General features: G+C 38.6%; 1 long non-coding RNA gene across 7 annotated transcripts in view; it reads left to right on the top strand.

Moving 5' to 3' along the window:
- LOC102155107 overlaps positions 1-14,465 on the top strand; it is a 146,237-nt gene that overhangs the window by 20,668 nt on the left and 111,104 nt on the right. The gene's annotated exons all lie outside the window — the stretch shown is intronic.

Raw genomic sequence — 14,465 nt, 5'->3', positions numbered from 1 at the left:
CATGATCAAGGAAGAAGAGAAAGGACAAGTTGATTGTGGCAATACAAACAAAAGGAAGGTTGGTAGAAGATGAGGTCAGAAAAAGAGTAGGAATTTGATCACCAAACCTGAGTCCCAATGAAGATCTTGGGAAGCCCTAGGGGGAAGTGATTTAAAGCAGGGAGTAACCGCTGTGGTTTAGATTTGGAAAATCCCACAGTGGTTAATGAGTAGAGAATGTGTTTCAGGCCGCCTGGGTGGCTCAGCAGCTGATTGTTTGCCTTTGGCTCAGGGCATGATCCTGGGGTCCCCGAATCCAGGCCTATGTCAGGCTCCCTGCAAGGAGCCTGCTTCTCCTCTCTCTTTCTCTCTCTATCTCTTTCTCTCTTTCTTACTCTCTCTCTCTCTCTCACTCTCTGTGTCTCTCATGAATAAATAAATGTTAAAAAAAAAATGTGTTTCAGAGGATCAAAAGTAGAACCAGTCAGATCTTAGGGGGAAAAAAATCAGTCAAGAGAAGACAGTGGCTTGGAGAAAAGAAGTTACAGTAGAGACAGAGAGATCCCATTATGTGGTGTAGGTACCACACTAACGACTGCTCAAGTGACCAAATCTCATAAAGTGTCTGCCTGTGGACAACCCATTCTGAAAGGACAAAGGGGAAATGGTGGATAGGTTTGGTCAATTTCATCAAAAGGGGATACATTGTTACATATGGTTGGAAGGCACACTTCACAGATTACTGGGTCAAGAAGATGTTATTAAAAGAAGATGCAGAGAGGATTGCTCTGTGGCCAAATAAGTGCAGGGAACAGATCCAGTAGATTTCCATTTGGAGATTCACAGTGCAGATTAATTTATTCTGAGAGCTCTAGAGTTAACTTCATTTTTCCCATACTTCTTCAAAATCTTTAATCAAGAAATTGTTTTCTTTTTTGCCTTCCTCCCAGAACACTCACTAGTAAGCTGAGGGAGATGGTCTTAAGCAAGCTGATGCAGTGGAATAGAGACATTATTCTCTACTGCCATCACTGACTTTATTTTGTGTGCTATTGGATACACCACTTTTCCTACTGGAACATCATTGTCCTCATCAGTAAAATATAAGGTCAGAATAATGGGTCATCAGCTTCACTTTCTTTTATACAGTTGTTTAAAGTTGTTTTTCCTATAAATCCTCAAAGAGTAGTTGCTTGAGATAAAGCTAGTAACTCAGTTTAAATGAGTTTGGCGGTAATGCTTCAACCCACCCTTATCTTCCTGAGCTGATAGTGACATGATTTCTTTGTACTGTGTGAGAATTTTTTATCATCTTCACTTGCAAAGGAGGTATTTAATAACTGGATCAGAACTGTTGCTAGCCCAAGGTCTGAATCTCCTAGGAGAAGAGTTACAATACTGTGAAGGTGGGTCAGACCAAATGGATTTACAGTACAGCTGGTAATACTCACTTAGATGTTACTAGGCAACTGTGCAGGGTGGGATGGAAAAGATATCGATACTCAGACTGTGTCTTGTAAGCCCATTTGCTTCAAATCTCAAGAGATGCATTTCTTAGCAAAAAGTGGAGTACTGAAAAAACATTCTTTTGTTCAAAATTTTTTCTGTACTTTGAAAACAATGAGGACATAAGGCATATTTTTGCATGTTGAAGGTTGCATTAGCTCCTTTACCAAAAGATCCATCCTACCTTCTGTCTTTCCTTCATTCTTTCCTTTCTTTCACATTTTGAGGATGAGTCAGCCTATTTCTCTGGACCTTGAACATCTTCAGCTGTGCTTTTGGGAACCATAAGCAAGCCTGAGGAATAGGCAGGCAGTACAGAGAGAGACTATCAGGGGGCTGGTGGAGGAAATGGGGTTAAAAAGCTATGGAATCATGGAGGAGGTAAGAAAGAAGATAAAAATAAGAAAGATTAATGGAGAAGTACACTCAATTTGGAGTAGGAAAGACAGAGGAAGCATATTCAAATTGATGTTACTTTTTTGGTTCAAAGAGACATAAGGACAGCTAAGCCCTTAGTTATCTAAGGGATTTCCAAAAGTCATTTGTTAACCTAACAAATGGCACTTTTATCTTTCCTATCACAGGAAATTGCAAGATTTTAGAAGCTCTTCACTAAGAACAGAGAATTTTGTCTTTGGCAGCTCAGTATCTGAGCTCTTCCTGAGGTCTCAGTAATCTGTTTTGGGAAAGGAGGTAGATATGGAAAGAGAAGCAGTTGGAGTATACAGAGTGAATCAGGGAGAGGAAAACAACCAGGGATAGAAGAAACTAATTTGTTGGAAATGCAAGAACAGGGGCAAAAGAATACAGTCGTGAAGGAGCTTGATTTGGCAAAAGTTTCAGTGAGATTGAGAGTGAGTTGGGGCAGAAAAGAAGCTTTGGAGCAGATATGGGTATAATGTGTGAAGAAGGGGGAAGAAGGTTTCCATGGATGTAAATTGGAGCTCCTTGTATGATGTTATTGAGGTAGCACCAGTAAAGATGGCAATCACTTGTAATTGCCTCTGATCCCTCTCCACTGCCTATGACACAGATCAAGGACTAGATGACATGCAGCCACAGCTGACAGCAAAGATGGAAAGGAGAGGAAGAGCTGAGAGGGGTGAGTGGAATGATACATACATGGAAGTAAGTGCATAGGGAAGGAATGGAAACGTTTCCTATTTTCACCAAAGACTCAAAATTCTAAGCAAGAAATTTTAGATTAAGTAGCAATGCACTTCCTGGCTGTACAAGTGTACTATGAAAATTTTTTTTGATATTCACATAACCTGGCAAATCTGATTCCTGGCTTTTTAAAGAAAATGTTGACTATAGCATCTTTCTGGCTTACTGAGAGAACACCTCTTCTGTGAGAGAAGAATACATTGAGCAGATTTCCTGGTCTGAGCATTTGTGATTTAATGATTCAGTACCACTGAAATGAATTTTAATATAGTCAACACCAATTCTGAATACTTATCCCAACACACTATTTTCACTGGCTTTGCCGTCTTGAGATTTCCATCGACTGTGTTGCATTCGGTCTTACTTCTGAGGCTGCAGTCAAGAGGCTGGATAGAATGAAATCACCACCCTATTACTATTTATGTAAATGTTCAGCAGGGTTTTGGGGTGTCAGCAATAATCACCCCAGAATTCTGTGGTGATCAATGTACCAGTTACACTGACAGAGTTCAGTATTGTTTTAAGAGAAGCATCAGCATATGGAATTATATCACAAGTGTATACCATAGAACGTGGAGCATGCAAGATCTTGTTTGGCAAAAGAGTTTATTTATTTTTTTTTTAGAGCAGTTTTGGATTTGGACAGAGGGAGAAGCAGGCTCCATGCACTGGGAGCCCAACGTGGGATTCGATCCCGGGTCTCCAGGATCGTGCCCTGGGCCAAAGGCAGGCGCTAAACCGCTGCGCCACCCAGGGATCCCGGCAAAAGAGTTTAATAGTCAAATCAGTTTGCACACTTTAAGCACTGCTGGTTTAATATAAAAGCCACTCTGTTAAGAGTGAAAGGACTAGATATCTAGTAGCAGGTGTGCACTTAACATTGTATATTACCTCAACAAGCCCCTGAAACTGTAGGACTATGAATTGGAGGTCACACTCTCTGTCTTCTCTACACAATAGGGTTATAACCTATCATTTAGTTGTGGTCTACGGGGTGAAGTCCTGGCTCTATGGTCAGAGAGCTTATATTAGAATTCTAGCTCTATCTCCTAAAGCTGTGTGACTAGACCATGTTACTAGATTTGCCTGAGCATTAGTTTATCCTTAGGTGTGAATAATTGTATATTTATCTAATGGGGCTGTTAGAGGTAGATGAGGTCACTAATTGTCATCCTAGTACTACTTTAATAGTTATTAGGCCAGTCATATGATTAGCAATATTATGATTAGCTCAAACAATGATTATAATTATGAAACTTTTTTTTTAAAGTAGGAATAGGAGCAGGAACAGCAGTAGTAATTATTGTTGATTGAGCACTTGGGTTTTTTCCAGGCACTGTTCTAAGAACTTACAGGATTTTTATGAGAATTAAGTAACATCAGTTAGGTATCTAATTATACCTATTTTTTTTAAATTATACCTATTTTTACAGAGAAGGATTGCTGTGGTTCAGGAGGTTGAACCTGTTCAGTCTTCTAGTCTGAAAGTGGCAGAGCTATGTACTCCTATGCAATGCCAGAGGATTCTTTTTTTCAAGTAAACTTCATACCCTTGTGGGCTCAAATTCAAACCCCGAGATCAAGAGTTGCATGCTCTACCAACTAAGCCAGGCGGGGCTTCAGTGCTGGAGGATTTTAACCTACTTTCTATCCCAAGTTAAATGTCCCTTTCAACCGCCTGTTGGTGCTGTTAGCATCTCTGTTTTCCAGCTCTGTGAGGGCTTTAAGAGGAAAAACTAGGGATTCTTCAGAGTTCACCAGCAAATCATTATGAGTGGAAATTAAAGAAGTATAGACAGGATAAGCACTAGAGGCACTTAGATTTCCCTACTGATTTTTCTTTCTCAATGACTATTATTAAGTATTTAACTGTAATTGAAAGGGTAGTGCTGTATATTAGATGTAAAAGGAGAATTTTTATATGCTGATTATTGATTTAAAAAAATAAAGTGGATGGCACTGAGTTCTCAGAGGGGTTATTGTACTGTGAATCCACAATAGCTGGAGCAGAGCCCTCTGTGACAAGTAGCGCGTGTTCTGGAAATGTTGAAGGGGGCCTTGCAGGTCTTGGAAGAAAAATGGGCAAGATTGCCATCTAGTGGACTCTGAGCTAACTTCAGCTAAAAAAAAAAAAAAAGCCGTGTTTAGTGAAACCTGTCTAAAATAAATTACATTAATGGATACTTTATTTAAATATGTAATGGAGAAATGTATATTGAGTCAGACCAATACTCAAACTGAATTCTGAGTTGGTCAGTGGAAAACCAAAATGTATGCTAAAGGCTCAGACGCACAGGATTTTAGCACTAAAGAGAATCTAAGATTAGCATCTTCAACCTCTTCCTTTTGCAGCCCAAGGGAGGGCAGTAACTTGCTTAGGATCACGTGAGCATGAGGACTTATGCTCAAGGCTTCATAAATCCATGTTCCAGGCTCAGACTTTTATATAGAGTGCAGAGCAGAGCACTATCCTTTATAACATAAACAAAACGGGAATCCATCCCAAATTGTATAAATCCAGCTAGCCATTATAGATTCACATTTACAAAAGAAGATGGATATTATAAGCAGTAAACTGTTTGAACTCTTTTTGGAAACCTCTCTGCACACTTACGTCACGGTGATGGAAAATAACAGTATTTTAATCAGGGTTCAAGAGCATTTCTCCGTGTCTGTTATTTAGGGATGTGCTAAATACACATAACTGAAGAGTATGTTATAGGACTCTGTTGATGATAAAAGTTTGTTGACTTTTATTCTATCCCCATTCAGCTATCAACTTTTGATGTTTGTGTCCATGTTTCTCATAGGAAGAAACCAAAGGGAAGGGAAGGACGAAGAGTTTTACTCCTTGGAAATGTCAGTTGAGCTATTTCAGATGGAGGGGAAAGAATAAACCCCTATTTTGAGTCACAGCTGTGTCCCATCCAGGCTGTGTTGTCTGAAGTTTTTGTTTGTTCATCTCTGGAGTAGAGATGGTGATAATGTGCCTCCTCAGCTCAGGGTCCTTGTGAGATTTAAGAGGGAGGACATGTAACACAGTACTCTGTAGGGTTTCTCCATCTCTTTCTCCTCCCCCTCTGCCTTCCTCCTTCCTTCTCTGTGGGAAGTGGTCGTATTTATATTCAGCCTTCCTAGCCTTTTCTCCTTAGATTCCAAACCAAACCTGCAGACACACTGAAAGAATAGCTCACTGGATATCCAAACATCCTTCTGGACAATTCACCAGTTGTTAATATTTGAATGTTGTATCACGGGTGCCCTTCACAGCTTTTCTGTGTGTATCACCAAAACATCACCTTTTCACTATAACCGCGCTACCATAAACACCACAGAGGAAGCTCGTGATTCTGTAGAGCTAATATTCTTTATGTTCAGCTTGCTTTAATGGTCCTCTTCATGATTTTTATATGATTATTTTTCAACCCAGGATCCAGCCAAGGTTCTATTTGGTGGTTATTTCACTGGAGGTTCTTGTCTTCTAGAACAGTGCTCCTAAAACTAAATGTTTTATTTTTCAGGATGTTAATGTTTTGAAGACCTTAGAAGGCAGATTATAACACTCTGATGCCAACTTTGATCACTTGATTAAGAAGGTAGAGAGATTAAGAAGATTTTTTTTTAGTTAAAAAAATTTTTAAAAAAGGTAACTGCTGGGCATCTCTGTTGTAAAGGTGTATTTTTCTGGTTGAAATAAGTATTTGGGGGATAATAATTAGGGTTTCGTGAACATTCTGTCCCCAAATATATTTTGACCCACAGTTTTTATGTATCCATGAGGGAACTGTAGCTGAATTGTGACTAGTTTGGAAATTGAAAAATGGTAATTTTCCCCCTATTTTCGGCTACAGTGATTACCTGTCAATTTCTTAAAAAAGAAGAACTTTCCCTTTTCTTCCCCTCAGGTGCTATTAGAGACCCCCAATTTTTTTTTTTTTAATCCATTGCCATCATTTTCCTTAAAGTTCAGGTTGTTGCAAACTTGGTCAATGATAGCTCCTTGGGGTTGGCTCCTCTGTTTGTGTACTAGACTGTTTCCTTTCTGGCACAAGCTGTCAGGAGGCTCCTCTTGTACTTTTTGTAACCCACCCTGGAATTAGGAATTAGCACTTAAAGGAATGGAGAACAATACTTAGAAACCGAGACCAAAGTACTAGATTAAGCAGTATACAAATGTTTTTAAAACCCTGGTTTTAGTGTAAAATAAGATTAGAGAAAAATGTACTTGGCTTTGGGTTTTTTGTCAAATGACCCCTCTGCTTGGTTAAATCCTCCTTCAACTTTTAACTGCTCACATTTTCTGAGGAAACCATAAAGTCCCAGGTCCCTCAGGATTAGGATCATTCTCCCCTAACATATCTGCTTTTGGAGCTCTAAACTTTCCTAACGCGTATCACATGTATAAATATTCAAAGATTATCTTGTCTGAAAGGGATAACTGAACGTTCCCAGATACCCCTTCCCCAACACATGTATAGCCTCCTTCTCCTGCTATGAACATCTGCCCCAATGTAACACATTATCATTGAGGCGTTATTGCCACCCAACATCCACAGTTGACATTAGGGTTCACTCATGATGTTACACATTCTGTGGGTTTTGACAAATGTATGATATTTCTATTGTAGTATACAGAATAGTTTCACTGCCCTAAAAATCCTTTGTGCTCTGCCTAGAAATCCTTCCCTCTTCCTTAAGCCCTGGCAACAACTAACATTTTTTCTATCTCTATAATTTTGTCTTTTTTGGAACATCCTATATTGGCAATCATACAGTATGTTGCCTTTACAGATTGAGTTCTTTCTCTCAATAATATGCATTTGTTTCCTCCATGTTTTTTTCATGGCTTGATTGCTTATTTCTTGTTACTGCTAAATAATATTCTGTTATGTGTTGTTACCACAGTTTATTGCATACCGAAGGACATCTTGGTGGCTTCCAAGTTTTGGTAATTAGTAATAAAGTTGCTATAAACATTGATGTGCAGGTCTTTTGTGTGTGCATACAAATTGTCAGCTCATTCATGTGAGAACCAAGGAGCAGGATTGCTTGAATTATATGGTATAAGTAGATTTAATTTTATTAAAAATGGTGGAGCATTTTTTATTTGTATTAAATTGCAGACGTATGTCCTCACAATCGCCTCCTCTCTGTCATAGATATGGCACTACAGCTAATAGGTTGGATGCTATTGTTACTTCTACTCCTTTTTATTGTAGTCAAATTTTTCCACCCTTTTCTCCCAGATCAGTGTAGTGATGTGGGTTCCATCTAGTGGACATAGAGAAAATGTCTTTTCATAGAACAAAAACCACCACCAAAAGATTCATGCAAACTAAATCAATCAAAATCCCTTCTGTATTGTGCTACATAAGAAAAACATTCCAATGTTTTGGACCTGGAACAAGTGTTTGGACTACAGCAGAGTCCTAACCTTGGAGAAGTATGTTAGGAAAATAGCAGAATCAGCAGCAAGTCAACACTCTGAATTTCTTAATTTATTCATCAGAATGACTTGGGATCTTCATTAATATACAGAGCTTTTGGAGAGAGAAGAATGCCATAGAGGAGATAATTAAAGGATAAAAAGTGGTCATTGTCTCTAGAACTCCTACTCTTTTTGTAGAAGAAGACCAATTAGAAACATACCAGAGGGCAGCCCCGGTGGCCCAGCAGCGCCGCCTGCAGCCTGGGGTGTGATCCTGGAGACCCTGGATGGAGTCCCACATTGGGCTTCCTGCATGGAGCCTGCTTCTTCCTCTGCCTGTGTCTCTGACTCTCTCTTTCTTTCTCTCTCTCTCTCTCTGAATAAATAAATAAATCTTTTTTTAAAAAAAGAAACATACCAGATATGATGATACAATATTAAACTGTAAATTGCAGATGGGAGGAGAGGGAAACACAGAGGGTAAATGTCACTGAAAAACTATGAGCAGTCACAAGTCTTGAAATAGGAAGAGGCTATGGAGAGCTTCATGAAAAATGGCTAAAGTCAGGGCATAGAAAAAAAGTTTGAATTACAGAGTTCCATGCAGAATATCTATATCTATTTGTTCTAATTCACTGAGACTTGAGAGGAGGCAGGGGGTAAGTGAAATAATTGAACTATCTCTAGGAGACTCTAATGAAGAGTAATTGAGATAATAAAAGATAATGCTAACACTTTAAATGATGATTGGAAGAGCTAACAGTTGCTGATGTCGCCTATGTGGAGTCACTGCCCTAATTACTTTTACATATATTATCTCATTTAAACTTTGTAACAATCAGATGAGGTATAGGTATTACAATCTTCTTTGTTTTAATTTGAGGAAATTTAGGCCTCAAAAGTATTTTTTTTTTATAACTTTAACTAAATTATAAAGCTAGAAAGTGGAAGAGCCTGGATTTAAGCCCAGAAGGAAGATTTCAGGGCCTCTGATCTCTTGAATTCTGCTAGATGGAGTGAAACAAATGGGATGAAACAGATTGAGGAACCTGAATTATGGACCTATTCTCTTCTTGATGTACCTAGGGCAAATGCAATTCTGTTCCTGGGCACGAGTTTCTTCACCTGTTTAGTGAGAATATCAAAATTAGGTACCTTTAATGTATCCCTTGGTTCTAAAATATGTGATTATATTTAGGATGCTCAATACTTTGTTTTGATAATTAAATAATATTAAAATATCTAAATATCTACTTGAGATTTTATGTTAAAATAAAGGGGCAATGTAATATACTCCAAATTGATCATACTTATTTTCTGTAGTGTTTGGTGTTATTTCTCCACTCATTCATGATTTTGAGTTCTGTGTTTTTTTATTTTTCAAAAAGTTTTTATTTATTTATTCATGAGAGACAGAGAGAGAGAGAGAGAGGCAGAGACACGGGCAGAGGGAAAAGCAGGCTCCATGCAGGGAGCCTGATGTGGGACTCGATCCCGGGTCTCCAGGATCAGGCCCTGGGCTGAAGGCTAAACCGCTGAGCCACATGGGCTGCTCTGTGTTTCTTTTTCAGTAAGTCTGGTTAGAGATTTGTCAATTTTACTGATTTCTTTCAAAGAACCAGCTCCTTGTTTCACTGATATATTGTACTTTTTTAGTTTCTATATCATTTATTTCTGCTCTAATCTTTATTATTTCCCTCCTTGTGCTAGTTTAGGTTTTGTTTTCTTTTTCTAGCCACACTTCTTTTCTGATTTAAAATGGCTATTCTGGGAGTGCCTGGGTAGCTCAGTTGGTTAAGTGTTAGACTCTTGATTTTGGCTCAGGATTGTAAGACGGAGTCTCACCTTGGGGCTCTGTGCTGAGCATGGAGCCTGCTTAAGATTCTCCCTCTCCTCCTTCCTCCCCTTCTCTCCGTTTCTTCCTCTCTCTCTCTCAAAATAAATAGCCTATTCTGTAAGGCAGATGTTAAGATCATCCTATGTGGACAATTCTACTACTACTGTCAGCATGAGGGAAATAAAAATCTACTTTGGCTTAAAATACTATTGGAGAGTCAGCTCGGTGAAAAGGGAAGCAATGGAAGTCTAACCATTCCTGACTCACCTCCTCCTCCCCCACTTGTATCTGTTGAGACCTGTTGATAGAACTCACAAAGCTCTGTTGAGTCTGTCTGAAGCTCCACTGAATTTACACAGTTTTTTTTAAGACTTAATTTATTTATTCATGAGAGACAGAGAGAGAGAGAGAGAGAGAGAGACAGAGACACAGGCAAAGGGAGAAGCAGGCTCCATGCAGGGAGCCCGACGTGGGACTCGATCCCAGGTCTCCAGGATCACGCCCTGGGCCGAAGGCAGTGCTAAACCACTGAGCCACCTGGGCTGCCCTACACAAAGTTTCTTTGCATCTTTTCAGAGCACTCATTCCTAACACCTTTATCCTAACTCGGGACATCATATTGTTCCTGAGAACTACTATACTGGCTCCCTTACAAGTCTCCCTGACTCTGTATGGCCTCCTTCCAATTCATTTTTCACACTGTGAGTTGAGTAATCTTCTCATGTAATTCTGCTGACACCCATCCAGTAGCTTCTCTGTGTACTTGGGATATCTTCCCAGAATTCTCATTTCATTCACATGGTTTAGGAGGTATTTCCTGTTTAAGACATTGCTTACCTTCCAACCCCAAGGCCACATTGCTCCCTATCCTGAATTTTTAAAGCTTAGACTTTATTATCATTGAAGAGTCCTTGACTTTCATCCTTACAGTATAAGTTGTCTTGACATTCTGTAGTACTTAATCCTGGCACCTGTTGTACTATGATGCGGTCACCTTTATTGCCTATAGAACTGTAAGAACCATGAAGGAAAGAATCCTATCTGCCTGTTCACACTCCTGTTCCCCATTTGAGTAAGTGCTTATATTAAAAGAACAAATGCCTAACGAATGAATGAATAAATACATGAATGAACCAACAAACTGAAAAATCAGTGTTTGAATACCTAGGAGATTTACCAAAGGCCAGGGTTAAATGAGGACTAAAGATCACATAGCCTAACTCCCATGTAGCCTGCCTACTTTGTGTACCATGTAAAATGGCACTTACCTTCTGCTAGTCATAAGTAAGCTAAACCCCAGTGGTGTGAGAGACCTCAGTCTCTGCTGTTCTACTGAGCTCTCTGACTCAGAGCCCCCACTGTGCGGCTGAACATCACCTAGACATTTGAGCCCCTTCTGTTCCCCCTGGCTCTGGAGTTTCCTTGCTATCTTTCCCTCTGGTCTGTGGTCCCCTGTATGGCAGCCTCTGTTTTCATTTATTGTTCTGGATATTGATAGGTGCCCTTGATCTGAAACAACATGCCCCTTGAGCCTATGACGTTTTTCAATTTTAATGCCTTACTTCCCTAAATGTACCTTATTCTTTCATTCTAGAATTCCTATTATTTGGATGTTGGAATGCATGGACTGTTGGTCTAATTTTAAATATATCTATCTTTGTCTTTTTGCTCTACTTTCTAGTTTCCCTAAACTATTTTCTAACTCTTCTGTGAGACTTAAATTTCTGCTAAACTTTTTTTTTTTTTTCCCCTTAAGTAGGCTCTATGCACAGTATGAATCTCACGACCCTGAGATCAAGAGTTGCATTCTCTACTGACAGCCAGGTGCCCCACTGCTAAACTTTAATATCTAAGAGCTCTGTTTGGTTTTTCAGAAATCTACCCCTTTTTGGATCGTATACATGTTTTATTGATGAATATTTGCTGTTATTTCTGAAGATATGGTGGGATATCAGGATATCGGTAGGATGTTATTTAAACTTTTCTTCTTGGCTTTCTGTCAGCTGCATTTTACATTAGGGGCTTGATATTTTCTAAAAAAAAAAAAAATCTCAGATGTTTGGGATCCTGTTTGTTTTATTTAAGAGTGGGGTACTTGAAATGTAGAAGCACTGAGCATGAGGTTGGTGCTGGTCAACAGCGGACTTTACTGGGGGTAATCTGAGAGGACTCTCAGGTGGGAGGGTTCCCCTAAATGTGAATATCTTTAAGTCTTTCCTCTAATCAGATTCCTCAGAGGAGATTCTTCTAATGCCCTGCCTGAAAAGTGAGGTTTGACTGCTAGTTTTCTGAGAGCCAAGGAAGGGGATGGGGATGCCAGGGCTCAGCATTCAGTAGTAACTTCATAATCTAGGGAAGAAGAAACATCTGAAAAGGAAAAAGAAAAAGAACCCAGTACCCCTCATTCACAACCAAAAGTTAGTCTGCCTACAACAAGATCTAGTTTGGTTCCAGAAAGGGAAATAAAACTCACTTTTCCATAAAGATTAATGTATTGGCTAGAAATTGCTTGCTCCTGGGTTGAAACAAAGTTTTGTGTCTTAAAGATTGATGGATTTTTTTTATTTTTTATTTTATTTTATTTTTACCTACAGGGGACAAGAATAGTCTTGGGGTCTATAAGAATTTTCATTCTGTTTGCGCCCTGGCAGAGTCGCCCCTGCCCCCCCCCTCAAAAAAAAGAATTCTCATTCAGGAAGAGAGAAAGAGGGCAGCCCAGGTGGCTCAGTGGTTTAGTGCTGCCTTCAGCTCAGGGCCTGATCCTGGGGACCTGGGATCGAGTCCTACATCGGGCTCCCTGCATGGAGCCTGCTTCTCCCTCTGCCTGTGTCTCTGCCCCCCCCCCTCTGTCTCTCATGAATAAATAAATAAAATCTTAAGAAAAAAAAAAGGAAGAGAGAAAGGTCACCCACTGATCAGGATAAAAGAGAAAATTTCATCTTTTATGATCAATCTTGATGACTCCCACTACCTTCAATATTTAGTTATACATAATTGCAAATCTAAAGTGAATTAGCATATTAAACTTCTCTATTCAAATTACAAGGACCCTAGGATATTTTATCTTTGATCACTCCCTTTCCAATTTACATGTAATTTTTGGGTAGTATTTATAGGTGTCCTTCATTTTATTGTGTTTCATAGATACTTACTGTGTTTTTTAAAAATTGAAGGGTTGTGGCAACCCTGTGTTGAGAACGTCTCTAGGCACCATTTTTTTCAACAGCATTTGCTCACTTAATGTCTCTGGGTCACATGTTGGTAATTCTTGGAATATTTCAAACTTTGTCATTATTATTGTCATGGCAATCTGTGATCAGTGATTACAACTCACTGAACACTCAGATGATGGTTAAAATTTTAACCATCATCTGATGGTTATCTGATGGTATCATACTTATCATAAGTATGATAAGGATCATACGTATTTAACAAAGTATTCTTAAATTATGGTCTGTACATTTTTTAAGACACATTTTACCCTTAATAGACTGCAATATAAGCATAACCTTTATATGCATTGGAAACCAAAAAATTCATCTGACTTGTTTTATTGCAGTATTCTGGAACTGAACCTGCAATATCTCCAAAGTATGCCGTTATCAATTTTCAAAGCCTGTAATTTGGTATTATTTTTACATTTGCCAAATTCTTAACTTTTTTTTAAATCTCAGAACTTATTTCTAGGTCATCTTTCAATTATACACAATCATACAATCCTTTAAAAATTACTTTATTAAGGTTTTGTTGTAGAAAACTCTTAAAAATTATTTATCTGAAAACATGTTTAAGTAGCTTTATTGGGTGTTTCATATTTTGAAATTAACATTTACTCTCTGACTTTGATTTTTGCTGTTAAGAAGCCTGGTTTGTTTGTTACTCATTGTGGGGTATCATTCTCTTCTCTCTGCTGCACTTTAAATCCTTCTCTTGATTTAGTATTTTACAGTTCTACTACAATATGCCCAGGTTTCTTGTTATCTCTCTTAGTTGTTTTAACTTAAACACATTGGTGTTTAATCTTCCTGTTTTTAAGATAATTGACATGCAACATATTTCTGGTGTAGGACTTGATGACTCTGTATGTATTGCAAAATGATCACCACAATAAGTCTACTTAACATCTGCCATCTTACATAGTTATGATTTTTTTCTTACGAAGAGGACTTTTAAGATCTCTCTTAGCAACTTTCAAATATACAATACAGTATTATAGCCACTATGGTGTACATTACATCCCATGACTTATTTATTTTATACTCAAAGTTTGTACCTTTCACTTCCTTCATTCATTTTGCACACACTCCCACCCCCTGCCTCTGGCAACCACTAATCTGTTTGCTGTATCTATGGGCACAGTTTTGTTTTAAATTCTGCATTTAGGAGAGATCATATGGTATATGTCTTTGTCTGATTTATTTCACTTAGCGTAACGCCCTCAAGGTCCATCTTTGTTGCAAATGGCAAGATTTCCTTCTTTTTTATGGTTGAATAATATTTCTATGTGTGCATGCAGGTGTGCATGCTATCACCTTTTGTATGCATGCC

The sequence above is a fragment of the Canis lupus genome, chromosome 4 (assembly GCF_011100685.1).
Source record: "Canis lupus familiaris isolate Mischka breed German Shepherd chromosome 4, alternate assembly UU_Cfam_GSD_1.0, whole genome shotgun sequence".
Lineage (NCBI taxonomy): Eukaryota > Metazoa > Chordata > Mammalia > Carnivora > Canidae > Canis > Canis lupus.
This window is presented reverse-complemented; position numbering and strand designations above follow the sequence as displayed.